This window comes from Panthera tigris, chromosome C1, assembly GCF_018350195.1.
Source record: "Panthera tigris isolate Pti1 chromosome C1, P.tigris_Pti1_mat1.1, whole genome shotgun sequence".
Lineage (NCBI taxonomy): Eukaryota > Metazoa > Chordata > Mammalia > Carnivora > Felidae > Panthera > Panthera tigris.
This window is the reverse complement of record NC_056667.1, coordinates 165,775,687-165,795,917: the sequence shown is the minus strand read 5'-3', so window position 1 is coordinate 165,795,917 and position 20,231 is coordinate 165,775,687. Positions and strand designations below refer to the sequence as shown.

General features: G+C 38.9%; 1 protein-coding gene across 3 annotated transcripts in view; it reads left to right on the top strand.

Annotated features, from left to right (window-relative positions):
• SESTD1 (SEC14 and spectrin domain containing 1) overlaps positions 1 to 20,231 on the top strand; it is a 151,475-nt gene that overhangs the window by 281 nt on the left and 130,963 nt on the right. Inside the window, exon 1 of one of the 3 annotated variants that reach the window (XM_042994807.1) lies at positions 156 to 310. The exons of 1 other annotated variant lie outside the window; for it this stretch is intronic. The gene's annotated coding sequence lies outside the window, so the exon portion shown is untranslated. Of the gene's footprint in view, positions 1 to 155; positions 311 to 12,959; positions 13,311 to 20,231 lie in introns of those variants that run through there. One more of the 3 variants, XM_042994806.1, reaches the window with a different exon arrangement.

The following is a 20,231-nucleotide window of genomic DNA, read 5'->3' as shown; positions in this document are numbered from 1 at the left end:
GGAGCGCGCAGGCCCCGCGGCCGGGCGGCGAGCGCGGGCGGGTGGAGGAGGCGGGGGTGGCGGGCCCGGCTTTCTTCCTGGGCGCGGGCCGCGGGGCGGTGGAGCCGCTCGGCTGAGGGAGGGGCTCCCGCGCCCCGCCGCCGCCACCGCAGACAAAGCGCCCGAGGTGGGAGCCCCGCGGGCGGCCTCTGCCTCCGCGCCGCCTGCCGGGTGCGGCCTCGTTCCGCACTGCCCGGCCGCTCTCGTCTCCCCACCCTCCCCGAGCACCCTTGTTCATTTCTGGGTGAAAGGGACACGCATCATGCAACAGGTTTGGGCGTTAATCCTCATTTTCCGGCGGGTCTTGTCCTCCCGGCGTGCGGGCACCACATGCGGAGGCGCCGGGCCCCGGGGCGAGCCCGGCGGCCGGCTCCGGCAGCCGGCTTCTTTGTGTGGCCAGTGACCAGCCTTGCCCGGTGGGTGGGGGACGCCCGCCCGAGGCCCCCGGGCTGTGGCGAGGCTCCTGGATGCCTGTGTTGCGGCGTGGGGCTTGGCTTTCCCTGGGCCTGCAGGCTGTTAACATCCCTTCAGCCTTTGGAGGAGTCACAAAGAGAAGGAAGAGAGGGTTGGCAAGGATCTCTGGTTATGTATTTATTTTTCATACGTTAGGTAGACTGATAGTAGAAAGGAGCCGCAGTCTGGCCGGCTCGTGAAGTTGCGGGTGGGATTTCGACCTGGGATGAACGGTTTGGACTTGCTGCTGCTCTGACAGCAAGTGGTTTTCTTGGTGCTTTGACGTCTTTCTCTCCTACACAGACATTATCCCAGAAGTTGGAAGTGGTCTTTGAGGGAGTAACTGTATAGCAGCTGTTTGACAGGTCACCTCTTGCTGCACATTTTGTCGTGCCAAATATACCCACAACACATCCTGGCATAGGTTGACAAACTCTCAAATTAAAATTGCCACTCAAAATCCGCCCGTTTTGGAAAATAGTAATCCACATGGTTTTCTTTGGCTTAATCTGGGATTATTTTCGTATGTGTGAAGAACTTTTTTCTAACCCCCCCCCCCCCCCAGGAGGAATACTTAATAAAAAACAATTTATCTTTGTTCATATACCTTGGTCATGCTGTTACCTAGCTGGTTTTGTTGGTATGCTATTTTAGTATAACAATACTAAATGGAAGGAAAATATCTTACTTGTGCTTTGAGCAATAAAATGCCTCTTTGTTCTAGAACCAGGAAGTTTTTATACATAATACTTTTTGTGGACAAAAGTTGGTGACTGTCTTTGCCCCATGACCCAATACATGAAAAAATTCCCAATGACTTAGACAGCATTACACAACTCTATAGATTGTCTATCCCAAACCCCAGGAAATCATTTTGCTGTGTATTTATTCAAGCAACATAGACTAAATTTAACCTTAAACATTGGGCCTAACTCTATAAACTCCTTCAACGTTAGGAATGAATTGATTGCATTTGAAGAGTTTGCTAAGCATTTTAATCCCTGAGAAGAGTAATGGGAAGGAGTAATTGATGGAGATTAGGAACCCCTGATGGATTTAGCAGAGTGGCAGGAGAACAGAACATGAAAGGTGGTAGACATTGCAAACTTCCATCTACTTCGGTTTTAGTTGATAGGCAGGGGCATATCTGAAAACTAAATGTCCACTTATTATAAAAAAGCAGAAAAACGTGTTACATTCTGACCTATTTGGTTTTTTTCAGTGTACTCTGGAAAGACTCCTTGAAGCTCTTTCTACTCCCTACAAACTTGCTATTAATAAGGACTTTTCTTTTGAAGAAATAAAATTATACCAAATTAATGTGATCTGTGGAAAGTTTCTCTGGAATGATTAGTAGTTTTACTTTACTAAAAATACCATTCATCTGTATCACATCTGACTTCAGAGAGCTTTTCATAGCTGTTACAAGCTACAGGAACAACCTCTTGGAAAAAGTAGAATATTGACTGATGATGAGGAGCAGAAACTTAAATTTTTATAATAGTTTTTTTAATTGAGATATAATTCTTATACCAACAAAATTCACTCTTACAATGTGTACAATTCAGTGGCTTTAGTATATTCACAAGATAGTGCAGACATCACCAGTTCAAGAATATTTTCATCATGCTGAAAAGAAACCCCCTTACCCCATAACTGTCACTCTCATTCCTCATTAGCTGTCACTCTCATTCCTCTTCTCCTGCACTTGGCAAATATTGATCTACTTTCTGTCCCGAGATTTGCCTATTCTGGATGTTTGATAGAAAATGAATCATACAAATATGTGGCCATTTGTGTCTTTTACTTAGCATAATATTTTTAGGGTTCATCCATATTGTGCATTTTGCCTACTTCATTTTTATGGCTGAATAATGTTTTCTCTATGGGTATGACACATTTTGATCATCCTCTCATCAGTTGATGGACATTTGGGTTGTTTCTACTTTTTGGCTGTTATGAGAATTGTTGCTATGAACACTCATTTACAAGTTTTTGTGTGGACATGTGTTTTCAGTTCTCTCGGGTGTATACTGAGATGTGGTATAGCTGGGTCTTACGATACCAAACTTCTGTTGTCCAATGGCTGCACCATTTTACATTTTCACTAGCAAAATATGAGGGTTCCATTTTCTCCAGGACTTGTTAATGTTGCCTTTTTGATGACAGCCATGCTAGTGGGTCTGAAGTGGTATCTCACTGTGGTTTTCATTTGCATTTCCTTAATGGCTAATGATGTTGAGTATCTTTTCATGTTCTTATTGGCCTTTTGTTTATTTAGACAAAATGTCTATAATGGTTTCTAAGTTTGTTTTCACATGTATTTTCTCATTTAGTCTTTGAAATGATTCTGTAAGATAAGTTTATCCATGTTTTACTGCTAGGAAGCTAAGGTGCAAAAAGGTTAAATAAATTGCTTGTTTTTTAACCTTAGAGTTAGTAGGAGGGTTTGAATGTACACTCAGATCTTCCTCCATTCTTTCCACTCCAAGAGGCATACAGAAGTTAAATTGTGTTTGCAAATTTGCTCGGCTAATCATTGACACAGTGGGGAAAAATAAATAAAAAACCAAACCAAACAACAAAAAGCAGGTGTTGTGGCCATAGTGCCTCATATTCACCAGATTTTGTTATTCTTTTAAAAAAAAATTTTTTTTTTTTAACATTTATTTATTTTTGAGAGGCAGAGAGAGGCAGAGCATGAACAGGGGGGAGAGAGAGACACACAGAATCCGAAGCAGGCTCCAGGCTCTGAGCTGTTTGTTAACACAGAGCCTGATGCAGGGCTCGAACCCACAAACCGTGAGACCATGACCTGAGCCGAAGTTGGATGCTCAACCAGCTGAGCCACCCAGGAGACCCTAGATTTTGTTATTCTTTTAAAAATAAAGCCTTTGTTTTCTTCTGTCCTAATAAGGTAGATATGATTTCCATATTTCCTATACAGAAGCAACCAGAAAGAGTAAACCTAGTAACAGCTTCTTGGTGGCATAGCTAATCCTAGAACCCACTCTTCACTGAGACGTTGTGTTTTATATTACCCTACAGCTTCCTTGTTCTGTTCTCCCACTGATATGTTCCCTTTATCTTAAAATAATTGAATAATTTTCCATCTTTCATAAATGTTAAAAATTTTCTGGGTTAAACTGAAATTAACTTATTTTTGAGCAGGGCAGTTTGCCAGTTTCATCTTGAAGTGCAGGATTACTGAGGTACATATTTCAGTTTTTATGTGGCACTCTGTATCAGACATAGGTATGCAAGATTAACAGCTCCTTAAGTGTAGGGAGAAGCCATATGTTATTTATTCATTTTTGCATATCCATTGTCCAACATAGTGTCCAGCACTATGAATACAAATGAATTTTTTTAATCCCCCCCCCCCAAAAAAAAACTCAATAAAAATGATCTGGTGCTGTTTTTTAGAATAAAGGCAGTAAAAATTCCAGAAAAAAAAATATTTCTTACCCCTGACACGTGACCTAAAAAAATAATAAATGGTAAAAATTGGAACTTGACTTAAAATTCAGCATGTATCTTATGGAAGGAAGTAACTGTTCCATCCTGGGTTTAAAAAAAAAAAAAAAGGCCCTAGGGGTGCCTGGCTCAGTCCATAGGTAGAGCATGTGACTCTTGATCTCAGGGTCCTGAGTTCAAGCCCCATGGGTGGGGGGTGGAGTTTACTTAAAAAAACAATAGGGTGTAAATACCTGGTGGCTGGCACAAGTGCTTATAAGCTCAGTGCCCATTCATAGGAGCTGCAACCCCCCTCCATGTTAAATAAATGAACGCCCAATGAGTAAATAGAAGAATTCGTTTTCATTGTAACAAGTAGAGAAGATACAGCAAATGAGTATTTAGGCTGTGCTTTTCATTTATATATTTTAATGGAAGACATGATGCATGTTCATTATAAAAATTCAGGTAGTATGTAGGTATATTCAGTAAAAGCTGAAAACCTCCCTTTACTTCTTGTCCCCGTCCTTTCCTTCACCCCCAAGATCATTCCTGTCCCAGGTAACCATTGTTAACAGTTTAGGGTTTATATTTCCACCTGTATCTTTGATTGATGTGTACGTGTGTATATCCAACCTACATATATCCAACCATACATACATACATTCACATTGGTTTTCCCTTTACAGATGGGATTGTACTACACGTTTCCTTAGTTTTTATAGTTACATACATTAAGATTTTTGCATTTATAGTCACAAAGGATAAATATAATATTTATGTTTTCTTTTTGGTTTGCTATCGTTGCCTGGTTTTGGTGTCAGAGTTAAGCCGCCTTCTAAGAATGAAGTGAAAAACTCTCCTTTTTTCCCCTGTGCTCTGGAATAGTTTAAAAATGTCTGCCCTTAAGCATTTATTAGAAATTCCCTGATAACCTTGGGGGAGGGAAGAGATCTGAGACAACCTTTTAACTTCTTCCTGTTTTTCTTGTTCTGTTGAGTTTTGGCCAGTATTTTCTATTACATTTTTGGAGAAAGAATCCTTCCATATACACACTTCCCTTCCCTTAGCTCTGATGAGTAAGTTGAGAAAAGCAAATGGTTAGCTGAAGCAGTGGATGCAGGAGTATATGTGCTTTTCTCTTAGAGAGGTCCAGGGTAAGGCCCTATGCTTACTAGTTGTATAACCATAGAGAAGACTTTCTCTCTTCAAACTTCTGTTTTCTTATCTGTAAAATGGTAATAATCCCTACCTCATAGGAGTCTTGAAAGTATTAAAATGAGATGTGAGCTAGCGTATGAAAAAATCTCAGTAGTTGTATCTAATAAAAATTGACAAATCTATACTATTAAACTGTAACGTTATACAAATGTAAATTTGTCACTATAGTTACCATAAGTTGTTTTACTTTATCAAGAACAAGTTTAAGGAGAGGGAATGGTGGAGCTATGGATGGTTTCCACTAATAAATTAGAAGGCTCTATAAAAATTTCCAGGTTATTTAGAATTTGATTTTGGTAGACAGTGATTTTTAAAAACTGAGTTGAATTCTCAGCAGCTTTTTTTTTTTTTTTAAGTTTATTTATTTTTGAGACAGAGAGAGACAGAGCATGAACGGGGGAGGGGCAGAGAGATAGGGAGACACAGAATCGGAAGCAGGCTCCAGGCTCCGAGCCATCAGCCCAGAGCCTGACGCGGGGCTCAAACTCACAGACCAAGAGATCGTGGCCTGAGCTGAAGTCGTACGCTTAACCGACTGAGCCACCCAGGTGCCCCAATAGACAGTGATTTTTAAATACCTGCACAGTTTTGAGGCAGGTTAGTGGGGAAAACACACCTGGATTAATCCTGCGTTATCACTTATTAGCCTTGTGACTTCGGACAAGTTAAGAATTTCTCTCAGTAAAATGGGATAAATACATTAGCTTTATAGGGTAGGTGTTAGGAAAGAGAGAAGTATAGTGTTCATCTAAAAAGCATTCAGATTGTTTATTTTTATTTTTTAAAGTCTATTTTGGCGGGAGATGAGCAGAAAGAGATTAGCATAGTGTTTAGCATCTAATAGGCATTCATATTGTTTTTATTATTTTTTTTTAAGTTTATTTTTCGAGAGTGGGGGAGGGGCAGAGAGAGAGACTCCCGAGCAGGCTCTGCCCTATCAGTGCAGAGCCCCTTGCAGGACTGGAACTCAAGGAAACCAACCATTAGATTGTGATGTGAGCTGAAGTGGGATGCTTAACTGACTGAGTCATTTATGTGCCCCAGGTGTTCTGATTGTTAATTCTTTTTCTTTGCATGACCATCAGTGACAAACATGCGGTGCGAGGGTTCTGCTGTTTTAATTCTGCATGATGTAGTGGAAAGAACATTAGGCCCTTAGACTTTTAGCCTGTGTTTTACAATTGCTAGCCATTGGCCTTGGACAGATCACCTGCTCAGCTTCTGTTTCCTTACCTATTAAAAAAAGCAGCAAGAAATTGAACACGTATTGAGCATCTATTTTATATGCATTTCGTAGGTAGTTTACAAATCTTAACCTCATTTAATTCTCCCAATAATTCTATTGAATAGAGATGATTATTTCCCATTTTAATGAAACAGAGGTTCAGGGTTTTCTGACATTTATTTGGAGGAACCCCCCGCCCATGCTTGTCCATGTTCTTTCACTTGTTAGAGCTGTCCTCTCTTGGTGACGGTAGGGTGTGCCCCTGTGCACAGGGAATTCCGAATAAGCATACTGCAAACTGAAATACTAAATGTATTAAAAAACTCAACCACAGTTGGCTGAGACTACTTATTTATTAATGATTTCCATTAATAAAATACAAATAGAGGATGGTTAATGTATCCTAATGCCCATACTTAAGAGTAGTAATTTAAGTTTTTTAATATAGTACTTGAGTTGTTGATAATCGTTTTACCTAAATAATTCATCAGGCTTCATTGCATTTCCAATTTGACCAGGTAGAGGAGAGGGAATAGGTAATGGTCATACAGAGAAATCTAAGACTGTTTGATAGTGACGCGCGCACGTGTGTGTGTGTATGTGTATGTGTATGTATATGGAAGAGCTCAGAAGCAGCAGTTCTTTGACAGCTTGGCGTTTACAGAAACTACAGGTTCTTGGAAAGAAGTAGGGAAAATCTGCATTATAATTCGTTGTCTACTTGCAGACTTGCAGAGTCATTTGAAAAATGAACCTGCCTTTGTCAGCTGGTTTATAAAGAGCTATTGATTATGTTCTTGAAAGGTTGTGATACTGTATTTCCTTTGATAGGGGTTGCCAAAGCTTTTGCTATGAGTTTCATTTTATTTGATCAGAGTCCATGGTATTGACTGGCTTTTTTGTAAGTTTTGTGCTAGGGATGTGCAAACAAAACAAAACAACAACAACAAAAAACTCAACAACAAAAAACTGCTCTTGGGACATCACAAATTAAATTGTAATTGAATAATAGTATATAGAAGGTCCAGAAATTCTGTCTTTTGAAACTTCAGTTATCATTTTTATTCTATTTGGTAGGAGTGGGAATTCCTGTGTTTAACTTAGAGAATTTTTATCAGAGTGGGCTTGAATTGTGCTATGTAAATTCTCACTGTTATTGAATGCTTTTTGGCAGAATACAGTACAAAGCATCATGAGGTATATGTAATCGTTAGAAAACGTGGTTCTTGTCTTCAAAAAGTTTATACTTAGGGAGGCACTGAAGGAAAAAACTAAAAGCACATAGCCAGTTCTTAAAGCTTGTGCGTGCTTTTTGTAAAATCAGTTTTGCTGCATTGGTCTTTGGTAAGACACCGTAGGTATCTCTTGATGGTACTATCAGAAACCTCCCAACTCTTTGAGAAGTGGTAGTTGTGTATCTTGTATATCTAGTTCATCTTGTTCATTCTATAGTGTTCTCTTTGCTCCATAAAAATTACTGTTTGGTCTAAATACACATAATAGTTCCCATTTTGAGTACTTTCCTGTTTATCTCCTGGACTGTGGACTGGGCTTTCCTTTTTGTGATGCCCACTAGAAAGCCAAAGTCATTTGTGGCCCACTCCAGAGCAGACATAGTGATTTTATGCTGTACATATTTTTAGCCTTTTTCTTGGCACCATTTTTGGTGTTTTCTTTATTCTTTTGCATTTGTTTTTTAAATTTATTAACTTTTTACAGTTTGTGTGTTCTTGTAAGTCTCAATCCTTTTCAGAACAAAATACTGGTATGTGTGTATGTGTGTACGTACATGTATGTATATGAAATCCATGGAGGAACATATCGAGGCAAACAGATTAATGTAGTGGAGACCAGATGTGGCAAATGGGTTTTATTTCATGGGCCAGCTTTGATTGATGGTGGCTGCATGGAACACTGCATTAAGAAGTAGCTGGAGGGGGCACCTGGGTGGCTTAGTTGGTTAAGCGTCTGACTTCAGCTCAGGTCATGATCTCGCAATTCATGGGTTCGAGCCCCGCATCGGGGTCTGTGCTGACAGCTCCAGCCTGGAGCCTGCTTCACATTCTGTCTCCTTTCTCTGCCCTCCCCTGCTTGTGCTCTCTCTCTCTCTCTCTCTCTGTCAAAAATAAATCAACATTTAAAAAAAAAAAAAAAAAAAAAGAGGAGAGAGGGAATCCCAGGTAGGCTCTGTGCTATGATAGCACAGAGCCCAACTTGGGGCTTGATCTCTCAAACTGTGAGATCATTACCTGAGCAGAAACCAAGAGTCAGATGCTAACTGACTGAGCTGCCCAGGCACCCTTAATTAGATTTTTTTATCTCCTAAAATTCTAATTAATTCCTTGTATTATTTCCAGTGGCTTTGCCTTAGTTCATGTTTTTGTCATCCTTTTCATTTCATTTATTTTTTTTTAAAGTTTATTTGTTCTGAGAGCGGGGGAGGGGGGGGAGAGAGAGAGAGAGAAAGAACGAATGAACCAGAGACAGGGCAAGAGGGAATCCCAAGTAGGCTCCACGCTGTCAGCACAGAGCCTGATGCAGGGCTCAGTCTCGCAAACTGAGATCATGACCTGAGCCGAAATCACGAGTCAGATGCTTAACGGACTGAACCACCCAGGTGCCCCTAAAATCTTAACTCTTAAATGGCTCAGTAAAAAGATGCTCAAATTAATTCATAATAAAAGTAGGCACCAATTGATTGACAAATACCAAATAATTTGGTAACATGGATATAGAAACACAGATGTACTTCTAGGTCTTTGATGGATATGCAAAATGCTACAATACCTACCAAAATTACAAAGGCAAGTAACCATGTCTAGAAATCTCTTATAGTATACCCACCTGCCTCACCACTGTGTGGAAGATAACATATACAAAGTTATTCATTGCAGTATTTGTAGGTACAAAAAAAGTGAATAACAGCGAACATTTATCTACACTTGGTATAGGGTCAGACACTGTTCTAAGCACTTTACACACTTTCTCATTAAATCCTCTCAATAATCCTATAAGGTAGGTGCTATTAACACTCCCATTTTATAGATAAACTGAGAGGCCAAGTATAAGTAGCCAAAGACCACATAGACAACGTAGAGGCAAGAGTTTGAACCCAGGTAGTGTAGCACCGGAGCCTGTTTTCTTAACTGACATTATGCCATCTAACTATAGATCAATATATGGTACATCCTTCTTAAGGAGTGTTACATTTTTAATTTTATTTTTATAAAGATTTTTTTTTTTGTAATCTCTACACCCAACATGAGGGTTCAAACTCACCCTGAGATCAAGAGTCGCATGCTCTTCACAGAGCCAGCCAGGCCCCCAAGACTACTACATTTTTAAAAAGAAAGTTCCTTTAATTCCCCCTTTGAGTTCTAGGGTAGACTGAACTCAGTGACTGACTTCAAAAAGCAAAATACGGAAAGGGAAAAATAGTAACTTTACATTGAAGAAAACTGGCAAACATTACCTTAACCAAGGGATCTAGGTTAATATCACCAATGATGTCATGTAAATACATCAAGGACTCCCTCACATTACATGTTGAGAAGAGCAGCTCAACTTTGTGTATTGTTTTCAGAAATCCATATCCTCATTTTAATCATGAGAGAAACATTAGATAAAACCCAAGTTGAGAGTTACTCTATAGCGTATCTGACCAGTATTCCTCAAAACTGTCAAGAAAAGACTGAGAAACTGTCAGAGAAAACTAAGGAGACAAGATAATTAAATGCAATGTGGTATTCGGGATGAGATCCTGGAGCAGAAAAAGGACATTAATGGAAAAATTGATGATATCCAAATAAAGTCTACAATTTAGTTAACAATAATGTATTGCTGTCAGTTTCTCAGTTTTGACAAATGTACCACAGTAAGATGATAACATCTGAGGAAACTGGGTAAGGTACATATAGGAACTTTTTGCACATTTTTCCCCACTTTTCTGTAAACCTAAAATTATTCCAAAGCAAAAGGTTTATTTTTAAAAAAGAAGATGACTCTGTGTATTGATATGAAAAAAAACCTCTAAGAAGTGAAAAATGAAAGGTGTAGAATATGTATGTAGTATGGAATCTCGTGGCGCCCCTAAAGATATTGTTTGTATAAAATGGATGGGAAAGCACATGTATGCATAAAGGTTTCTGGAAAGATACATAAGAATCTGATGACACTGGATGACTTTGTGGAGGTGAGAACTCAATAGTTGAGGAACAGGAATAAAGGAAAGACTTTTTAATGTGTCCTTTTCTATCTTTTTAATTTTGAAAAATAGAATTAGCATTCAAAAAATAATTAACTTTTAAAATGAAATGGATGAATGGGCGCCTGGGTGGCTCAGTCGGTTAAGTATCTGACTCTTGATTTCGGCTCAGGTCAGGGTCTCAGCTTCATGATCCCAGGGTCCTGGGATTGAGCCCCTCAGGCTCTGTGCTAAGTGTAGAGCCGTTTTGGCATTTTCTCTTTCCCTTTGCTCTTTTCCCTTGTGTGCTTGTTCGCGCTCTCTAAAAAACAATAAATAAAAATTTTTAAAAAATTAAAAATTTTAGATTTTGATGCTGCTTTTGTGAAGTAAGTTGGACTTTATTATCTGGAAAGTGATAAAAAATGTTGGGGGAAATAATTATAATAACTAGGTAAGGAATAGTTTGAACCTCGTAAAGACTAGAACTAATATTATGGTTGCAAGATGGGCAGTCTGAGAAGTAGATCACTAAGTTGCTGACCTCTCTTCTGGTGTGGTAGTATGGTGTCTTGGTAATTGCTTTTTAAAAAGGTTTTTGTATTTATGTATGTATGTATGTATGTATGTATGTATGAGAGAGAGGGAGAGGGGGAGAGTGAATCCCAAGCAGGCCTCATGCTGTCAGTTCAGAACCTGATGTGGGACTTAGACTCACAAACTGTGAGATCATCACCTGAGTTGAAATCAAGAGTTGGACACTTAACCAACTGAGCCTCCCAGGTGCCCTGTTTTTAAAAAAGTTTTAGGGGTGCCTGGGTGGCTCAGTTGGTTGAGCATCCGACTTCAGCTCAGGTCATGATCTCACGGTTCGTGAGTTCGAGCCCAGCATCAGGCTCTGTGCTGACGGCTCAGAGCCTGGAGCCTGCTTCGGATTCTGTGTCTCCCTCTGTCTGCCCCTCCCCCACTCATATTCTGTCTCTCTCTCTCAAAAATAAATAAACATTAAAAAAAAAAGTTTAAAAAAAAAGTTTTAAGAGGTAGGATGCTTGGGTGGCTCAGTCAGTTGAGCATCCGACTTTGGCTCAGGTCATGATCTCACAGCTTGTGAGTTTGAGTTCCGCGTCGGGCTCTGTGCTGACAGCTCAGAGCCTGGAGCCTGCTTCATATTTTGGGTCTCCCTCTCCTCCTTGCCTCTCTCCCACTCATGCTGTCTCTTTCTGTCTCTCAAAAATAAATAAACATTAAAAAAAATTAAAAAAAAACGTTTTAAGAGGTATTGCCACCATCCTACATTTGAAGCCAGCAATGAAGGAAACTGAAGGCAGGGGTAGAGGTTGGAAGGAAAGGTTATAGTTACATTAGAGTAAAACTGAAAGGTAATCAGCGTGACACATCTTTTATGATATTCATGTTTTTATTTTGTATAATAATTAGGCCAAAATTAAAATATATTGTAATTAGTTGTGTATATAATTGTAATTAATTTTGACATGTAGTTTTAGAAGTATTTCCATACCATTGCCTTCTCCCGTATATATAATCATTGCCGGTTGGTAGTTTTGTTCCGATCATGTATTATGTACTGTTTGGTGGTTGTTACTGTTAACTGCCTCCCTCCAACACCCCCACCTCCACCCCCAAGTACATGTAAAAATCAAAAGTGCTGAATCTTACTTTCCATCTACTGGATAGGGGTGATAGTGGGTGTGATGACCTTTTGCTCTTTTCCTTAGTTGAGTTTCATGTCTGGGAGTTCATGAGCTTAACCGCCTCATGGACTGTACACACCCGGCTTTACCCCTAACACATTGGAGGTTCCAAGAACTCTGAAGCATGAACAGATTGTGGGATGGTGGAGGGGAGGAGGAGGTACAAAATGACCACAATTCTGAAAGAAGAAAGGGATGTCAAACCAGGAAGCGGAAGTAGACACCATGAAAAATGGAATCTGGATGCTCAGAATTTGAGATTCTTGGCTTCTTTTTAAAAAAAAAATTTCTTTTTTTAACGTTTATTTATTTTTGAGAGAGAGACAGAGCATGAACGGGGGAGGGGCAGAGAGAGAGGGAGACACAGAATTGGAAGCAGGCTCCAGGCTCTGAGCCATCAGCCCAGAGCCCGACGCGGGGCTCGAACTCAAGGACCGTGAGATCGTGACCTGAGCTGAAGTCGGACGCTTAGCCGACTGAGCCACCCAGGCGCCCCTAGATTCTTGGCTTCTGAATAAGTAAGGCGGAAAGAGTGGAGAGGGCAAAGTAGAGCTCATGTTACCTATGAACTCTTGACCCAGTTCCCCCGAGCATGGAGCTGGAGGAAAGCGGTTTTCCTGGAGGACTCAGCAAAATAAAAACCGTTCCTACTTCTTCAAACCAAACATTCTTCTAGATGCTTTAAACTCTAAAACAAGTCTGTTAAAAGATTTTCTTTCCTTTTTAAGTCATTTTCTGTTTTGATAGAGTAGGCTGAAAGACTATTCCTGGCCTCCTGGGGCCAGCAGGTCTGAAGGATGCCCTGGGGTGGGAAGGAACTCAGAAGGCACAGGAAAGGGAAGCTTAGAGGCAGCTTAGAAGACAAAGGTGGAGTTTTATGGATTTTCACCAGGTTCTGGATTGTCTTTCCTCACAAATAAGAGCTCTATTCCAAATATTTCCTCTCTATAGGATGGGCAGCTAACCAGACAGCTTGAGTTGTGGTGAGATGGAAACTGCTACTGCTGCTTTGTAATTTGGGGTTTGTATTCAATTTACTTTGAAAATACCTAGAACTCCCAAGATCAGAAATGGGGAGTGGATGCTTTTGGGTACCTGAATTAAACAGATGACAACACTTTGACTACAGTTTTAATTCTGTCTTAAACATACAGTTTCTGTTTAAATGCCATTTGAGTTAACCTGCTTTTGTACATAGTGAGAATATTTAAGCCTATCACTTACTTATATCTTAGTGTGAGTCATTTAAGCAGGTAATTATTGCTTTCCCCCTTGATACTTGGCTGAGATCAGGTACTAAGGAAGTAAGAATGTTGATAGGAGAGGTCATTTTATAATTTGCATCTTCTGTGCAGGATCATGCTGGACACTGTGGTTGTTAACTTTCTGTGACATTGAAGAATTGAGGATAGCCTGGTGAAGGGAAGCATAGGTGTTGGAGCTAGGATAAATCTGGCTTAGGCTTAGCACAGAGCCTGACCCTCTTTAATCATTCTACATATGGTAACTAATATCTCCCCATCCATTGCTATTTGATCATTATTATTCTTCTAATTTACTTTTAGAGCACATCGTTCAGATATCAGAAAGTGCAAAGGTTTCAGTGAAATTTCCCACCCATCTGTAGTAAGATACAGTTTTTTGTTTTGTTTTGTTTTGTTTTTGCAGCCACACCTACTTCCTTCCCACGTACCCCCTTTTTACTTCTGGCAATCATTAATCTATTTTCCCTTTCTATAATTTTGTCATTTCAAGAATGCTATGTAAATTGAATCTGTAGTATGTAACCTTCTGAGATTGGCTTTTTTTCATTCTTTGTAGTCCTCTGGATATTCATTTAAGTTTTTTGTAATCTAAAGAGTTTATTCCTTTTTAATTGCTGGGTAGTATTTCACACTGGATGTGCCACAGTATATTTAAACATTCACCCAATGAAGGACATCTGGATTGTTTTTTGAGTTATTGGTTGCTACGACTAAAGCTGCCACAAACATTTTTGTTTGGTTTTCATATGAACATGAGTCTTCATTTTTCTGCACTAAATGATCAGGAGTGCAGTTGCTGGGTTGTATGGCTGCATGTTTAGTTTTTTTTTTTTTTTTTTTTTTTTTTTTTTAAAGAAATTGCAGAGGCACCTGGATGGTTCATTCAGTTAAGCATCTGACTTCAGCTAAGGTCATGATATCACCATTCATAAGTTCAAACCCCTCACAGGGCTCTATCTGCTGCCAGCACAGAACCTACTTTGGATTCTCTGTCCCCCTGCCCCTCCCTTCCCCCCCAACTTCAAAAATAAACATTAAAAAAAAAATTTGCCAAACTGTTTTCCATGGTGGCCGTACCATTTAATTTTTGCTAGCAATGTATGAATATTATGGACTGCATTTTGTTCCCTCTAAAATTGATATGTTGAATTCCTCACCTCCTGTACCTCACAATGTGATTGTGTTTGGAGATAAGGCCTTTAAAGAGGCAATTTATGTTAAAATGAGGCCTTTAGAGTGGGCCCTAATCCAATCTGAGTGTTGTATTTATAAAAAGAAATGTGGGCACACATCCTTGAGGGATATTCATTCGCAGAGGAAAGACCACATCGGGATACAGTGAGAAGGTGGCCATCAGTGAGCTAAAAAAAGAAGCCTCAGAAGAAACCAAACCTGCTCACCCCTTGATCTTGGACTTCCAGTCTCTGGAATTGTGAGAAATAAATTTCTGTTGTTTAACCAACCCAGTCTATGGTATTTTGTTATAGCAGATAGCCCTAGCAGACTAATATGTTGAATGGTCCTTACCCTCCCCCCCCATTTTTTTAAGTGCTTATTTAAATTAGGGAGAGGGAGACAGACAGACAGTGTGTGAGCAGGGGAGGGCAGAGAGAGAGAGAGAGAGAGAGAGAGAGAGAGAGGTGGAGAGAGAGAGAGATGGAGGCAGAATCCAAAGCCTACTCCAGGCTCTGAGCTGTCAGCACAGAGCCCAGCGCTGGGCTGGAACTCATGAGCCATGAGATCATGACCTGAGCCAAAGTTGGACACTCAACTGACTGAGCCACCCATGTGCCCCTCCCTCCACATTCTTGGCAACATTTGGTTTTTGACTTCAATTTTAACCATTCTGATAGGTGCATGATGAGGTCCCAGTGTAATTAGTGTACACTAATTGGTGTAATTAGTATTTTCTTGGTGGCTGGATGGCATTGAATATCTTTTCATGTGCTTGTCATTTGTGCATCCTCTTTGGTGAAACTATTCATGTTTTTTGCCCATTTTCTATTTGGATTTTTTTTAACTGTTGGGAGTTTCAAGTATTGTTTTCTATATTCTAGATACTAGTTCTTTGTTAGATGGGTAGTTTGAAAGAAGTTTTTTCCCACTCTGTAGCTTGTCTTTTTGTTTTCTTAACATAGTCTTTCATAGAGCAAAAGTTTTTGATTTTGATGAAGGCCGCTTTTTCAGTTTTTTCTTCTATGGATTCTGCATTTGATGTCAAGTCTAGTGTAGCTATACATAGATCCTGAAAATTGACTCCTAAGATTTTAGAAAACTTGTGGAAGTTTGAGTTTTCTATTTTACATTTAAGACTGTGATCCATTTTGAGTTAATTTTTGTATAAGTTTCTCTCCACCCCCCCCCCCCCCCCGCCGCTGTTCCCATATATATCCAGTTGTTCTATTGCCATCTGTGGGAAAGGCGATCTTTGTCCCTTGAATTGATTTTGTATCTTTGCTAAAAAACAATTGGGCATATTCATGTACCATTTCTCGGTTCTCTTTTCTGTTCCTTTGACCTATATGTTCTTCTGCAAGTGCCACGGTCTTGTAGTAAGTCTTGAAGTCTGGTAGACTGATTTCTCCTACTTTATTATTTTCCAAATTTATTTTAGCTATTCCAGTTCCTTTATCTTTTTATGTAAATTTTAGAACAATCTTCTTTGTATCTACAAAGGATTTCGAAGAGAGGGACATGAAACCCATGTGTTAATTTGAGGAGAATTGATATCTTTATTATATTGTGTCTTCCAATCCATGAACATGGTATCTCTCTCCTTGTTTTATAGGTCTTTGTTTTTTCTCGTTAGCATTTTGTGGTTTTCAGTATGGAAGTATTGTGTATGTTTTGTTAGATTAATAGTTAAGCGTACCATTATTTATTTATTTATTTTTTAATATATGAATTTTATTGTCAAATTGGTTTCCATACAACACCCAGTGCTCATCCCAAAAGGTGCCCTCCTCAATACCCATCACCCACCCTCCCCTCCCTCCCACCCCCCCATCAACCCTCAGTTTGTTCTCAGTTTTTAACAGTCTCTTAAGGCATACCATTATTTAGAGTGATTATAAATGGTGTATTTTGTGTTCACAGACTTGTTACTAGTATTTAGAAATACAGTTGATTTTTTTTTGTTTAAATTTTTTTAATGTTTTTATTTATTTTTGAAGGAGAGCGAGAGAGAGCATGAGTGGGGGAGGAACAGAGAGAGAGGGAGACACAGAATTCGAAGCAGGCTCCAGGCTCCAAGCTGTCAGCACAGAGCCTGATGCAGGGCTCGAACCCATGAACCATAAGATCGTAACCTGAGCCAAAGTCGGATGCTTAACTGACTGAGCCACCCAGGTGCCCCCAGTTGATTTTTTTTTTTTTTTTAATGATGTATTCTACAACCTTGCTGAACTCATCTATTCTAGGAGTTTTTAGATTCCTTGGGATTTCTTACATAGATGAATATGTTGTCTGCAAAGAGGGGCAAATCTCATTTCTTATTTATTGATTTGTATACCTTTTATTTTATTTTCTCACTGCACTGATTAGAACTCCCAGGACTGTATTGAATAAGATTGGTGAGAGTGGACATACTTGCCTTGTTTCTTAGGGAAAAATATTTAGTCTTTCACCATTAAGTATGATGTTAGCTGTACTTTTTTTTGTACAAGCTCTTTATCAAGTTGAGAGAGTTCCCCTCTGTAGATATTTTTCTAAGTTTTTATGATGAATGGGTGAGGAATTTTGCTAGTTGTGTTTTTGCAACAATTGATATGATTGTAATTTTTCCCCTTCACACTGGTAATATGGTGGATTACATTGATTAATTTTCACATACTGAACCAACTTTGCATGGAATAAACACCACTTGATCATTTTGTATTATCTTTTTATATATTGCCAACTACTATTTACTGTTTGGTTAACAGTTTTTATATTTACATTCATGTCTTTATCTGATTTTGGTACCAATGTGTAGTGCTAGCTTCATAAAATCAGTTGGGGAGTGTTCCCTCCTCTCTATTTTCTAGAGTAGTTGTTTAGAATTTATATTAATTCCCTTATAAACATTTGGTAGACTTCTCCAGTGTAAACCATCTGGGCTTAGATTTTTTTTTTCAAATTTTGTAAATTGCAAGTTCATTTATCTTAATAATGTTTAAAGAGCTATTCATATTATCTGTTTTATATTAAGTGAATTGTGGTAGTTTGTGCTTTTTGAGGGAGTGGCCCACTTAGTCTGAGTTGTCAAATCAAAGTGGTTAGAAGTGTTCATAGTATTTCCTTATCCTTTTGCTGTCTGTAGTTGGTAGTGCTATTCCTGTTTCATTCCTGATATTGGTAATTAATGTCTTCTTGCTTTTTTTTTCTTATTTTTTCCCATTTTGGATTTATTTCGCTCTTCTCTTGAATTGGAACTTAGATTATTGATTTGAGATTTTTCTTCTTCTAATGTATTTAATGTTATAAACTATACTACAGAACTGCTTTAGTTGTGTTCCACGCTTTTTGATATATAGTTGACCCTTTAATGGCAAGAGTTTATTTAATTTATTATTATTTTTTAATGTTTATTTTTTGAGAGACAGAGACAGGGTGTGAGTGGGGTAGAGGCATGGAGAGAGAGGGAGACACAGAATTGGAAGCAGGCTCCAGGCTCTGAGTGGTCAGCATAGAGCCTGACACGGGGCTTGAACTCACGAACCGTGAGATCATAACCTGAGCCAAAGTTGGATGCCTGACCGACTGAGCCACCCAGGCACTCCTAACAACATGAGTTTAAACTGTGGGTCAACTTACATGGTTTTTTTTTTTTTCAGTAAATATATTGGAAAAATTTTTGGAGTTTTGTGACACTGTGAAAAAACTAGCAGACAAACTGTGTAGCCTAGAAATAACAACAACAACAAAAAATTAGAGGTATGTAACAAATGCATAAGATAATATGTAGATGCTAGTTTATCACTTACTAACGTAAAATAAACACAAATCTTTTATAAAAAGTTAAAATTTATCAAAACTTATGCACACAAGTACTTCCAGACCATATGTGGCACCATTCCTAGTAAAAACTAAATAAACAAATATAAAGATATAAAGATGCAGTATTAAATCATTACTGCATAAAGTTAACTGTAGTACATATTGTACTACTGTAATAATTTTGTACCCACTTTGTTTCATATTATCTCACTCTTTGATGTCTAGCATTAGTAATGTGCATAACACATACAGTTTTGTATCGGGTAAGACAATATTGATGTAGGGATTGACAGTTCATCTTTAAAAACAGGTACTGTAAACTTACACTATCAAAAAATGCAGTTCAGTATTGTAAATGTTTTTTTCCTTAGGATTTTCTTAATATTTTCTTTTCTCTAGGTTATTTTATTGTAAGACTACAACATCTATAAAACAGATAAGACATGGTCGTTGATTTATGATATCTGTAAGGTTTTTGGTCAACGGTAGTCTGTTAGTAAAGTTTCTGGAGAGTCAAAAGTTACATGTGGATTTTCTACTGCCCGTAACCTGTTGGTGCCCATAACCTGTTGGTGCCTGTAACCTGTTGGTGCCCATAACCATAACATTTTTTGAGGGGCAACTGTACTGTATTTTAGATGTCATTCAGTTCAGTGTATTTTTATTTATTATTTTGTTTATTTTGGGGGGGGGTAGGGGCAGAGAGAGAGAGGGAGACAGAGGATCTGAAGCAGGCTCTTTGCTGACAGCAGAGAGCCTAATGAGGGGTTCGAACCCTTGAACCAAAAGATCATGACCTGAGCTGAAGTCAGACGCATAACCATATTTTAAATTTCCCTTGAGACTTCTAAATAAACCCTGGGTCAAACAAGAAGTGTGTTACTTAGTTTCCAAGTAGTTGAAGATTTTTCCTTTTATTTTTCCCTTATGGAGTTTGGTTCTGTTGTTAGAAGATACTTTGTGATTTCGGTTATTTTAAATTTGTTGAGGTTTGCTTTGTGGTTCAGCATCTTTTTTTTTCTTTTTCTTTATTTTTTTAGTTTACATCCAAGTTAGCATATAGTGCGACAATGATTTCAGGAGTAGATTTTTTAATGCCCCTTACCCATTTAGCCCATCCCTCCTCCCACAGCCCCTCCAATAACCCTCTGTTTGTTCTCCATATTTAAGAGTCTCTTATGTTTTTGTCTCCCTCCCTGTTTTTTATTATTTTTGTTTCCCTTCCCTTATGGTCATCTGTTTTGTATCTTAAAGTCCTCATATGAGTGAAGTCCTATGATATTTGTCTTTCTCTAATTTCGCTTGGCATGATACCCTCTAGTTCCATCCATGTAGTTGCAAATGGCAAGATTTCATTCATTTTAATTGTTGAGTAATAATCCATTGTGTGTATATATATGTATATATATCACATTTTCTTCATCCATCGATGGACATTTGGGCTCTTTCCATACTTTGGCTATTGTTGATAGTGCTGTTGTAAACATTGGGGTACATGTGCCCCTTTGAAACAGCATATCTGTGTCTTCTGGGTAAATAGTAGTGCAATTGCTGGGTCATAGGGTAGTTCTATTTTTAATTTTTTGAGGAACCTCCATACTGTTTTCCTGAGTGGATGCACCAGTTTGCATTACCACCAGCAGTGCAAAAGAGATCCTCTTTCTCCACATCCTCGCCAACATCCGTTGTTGCCTGAGTTG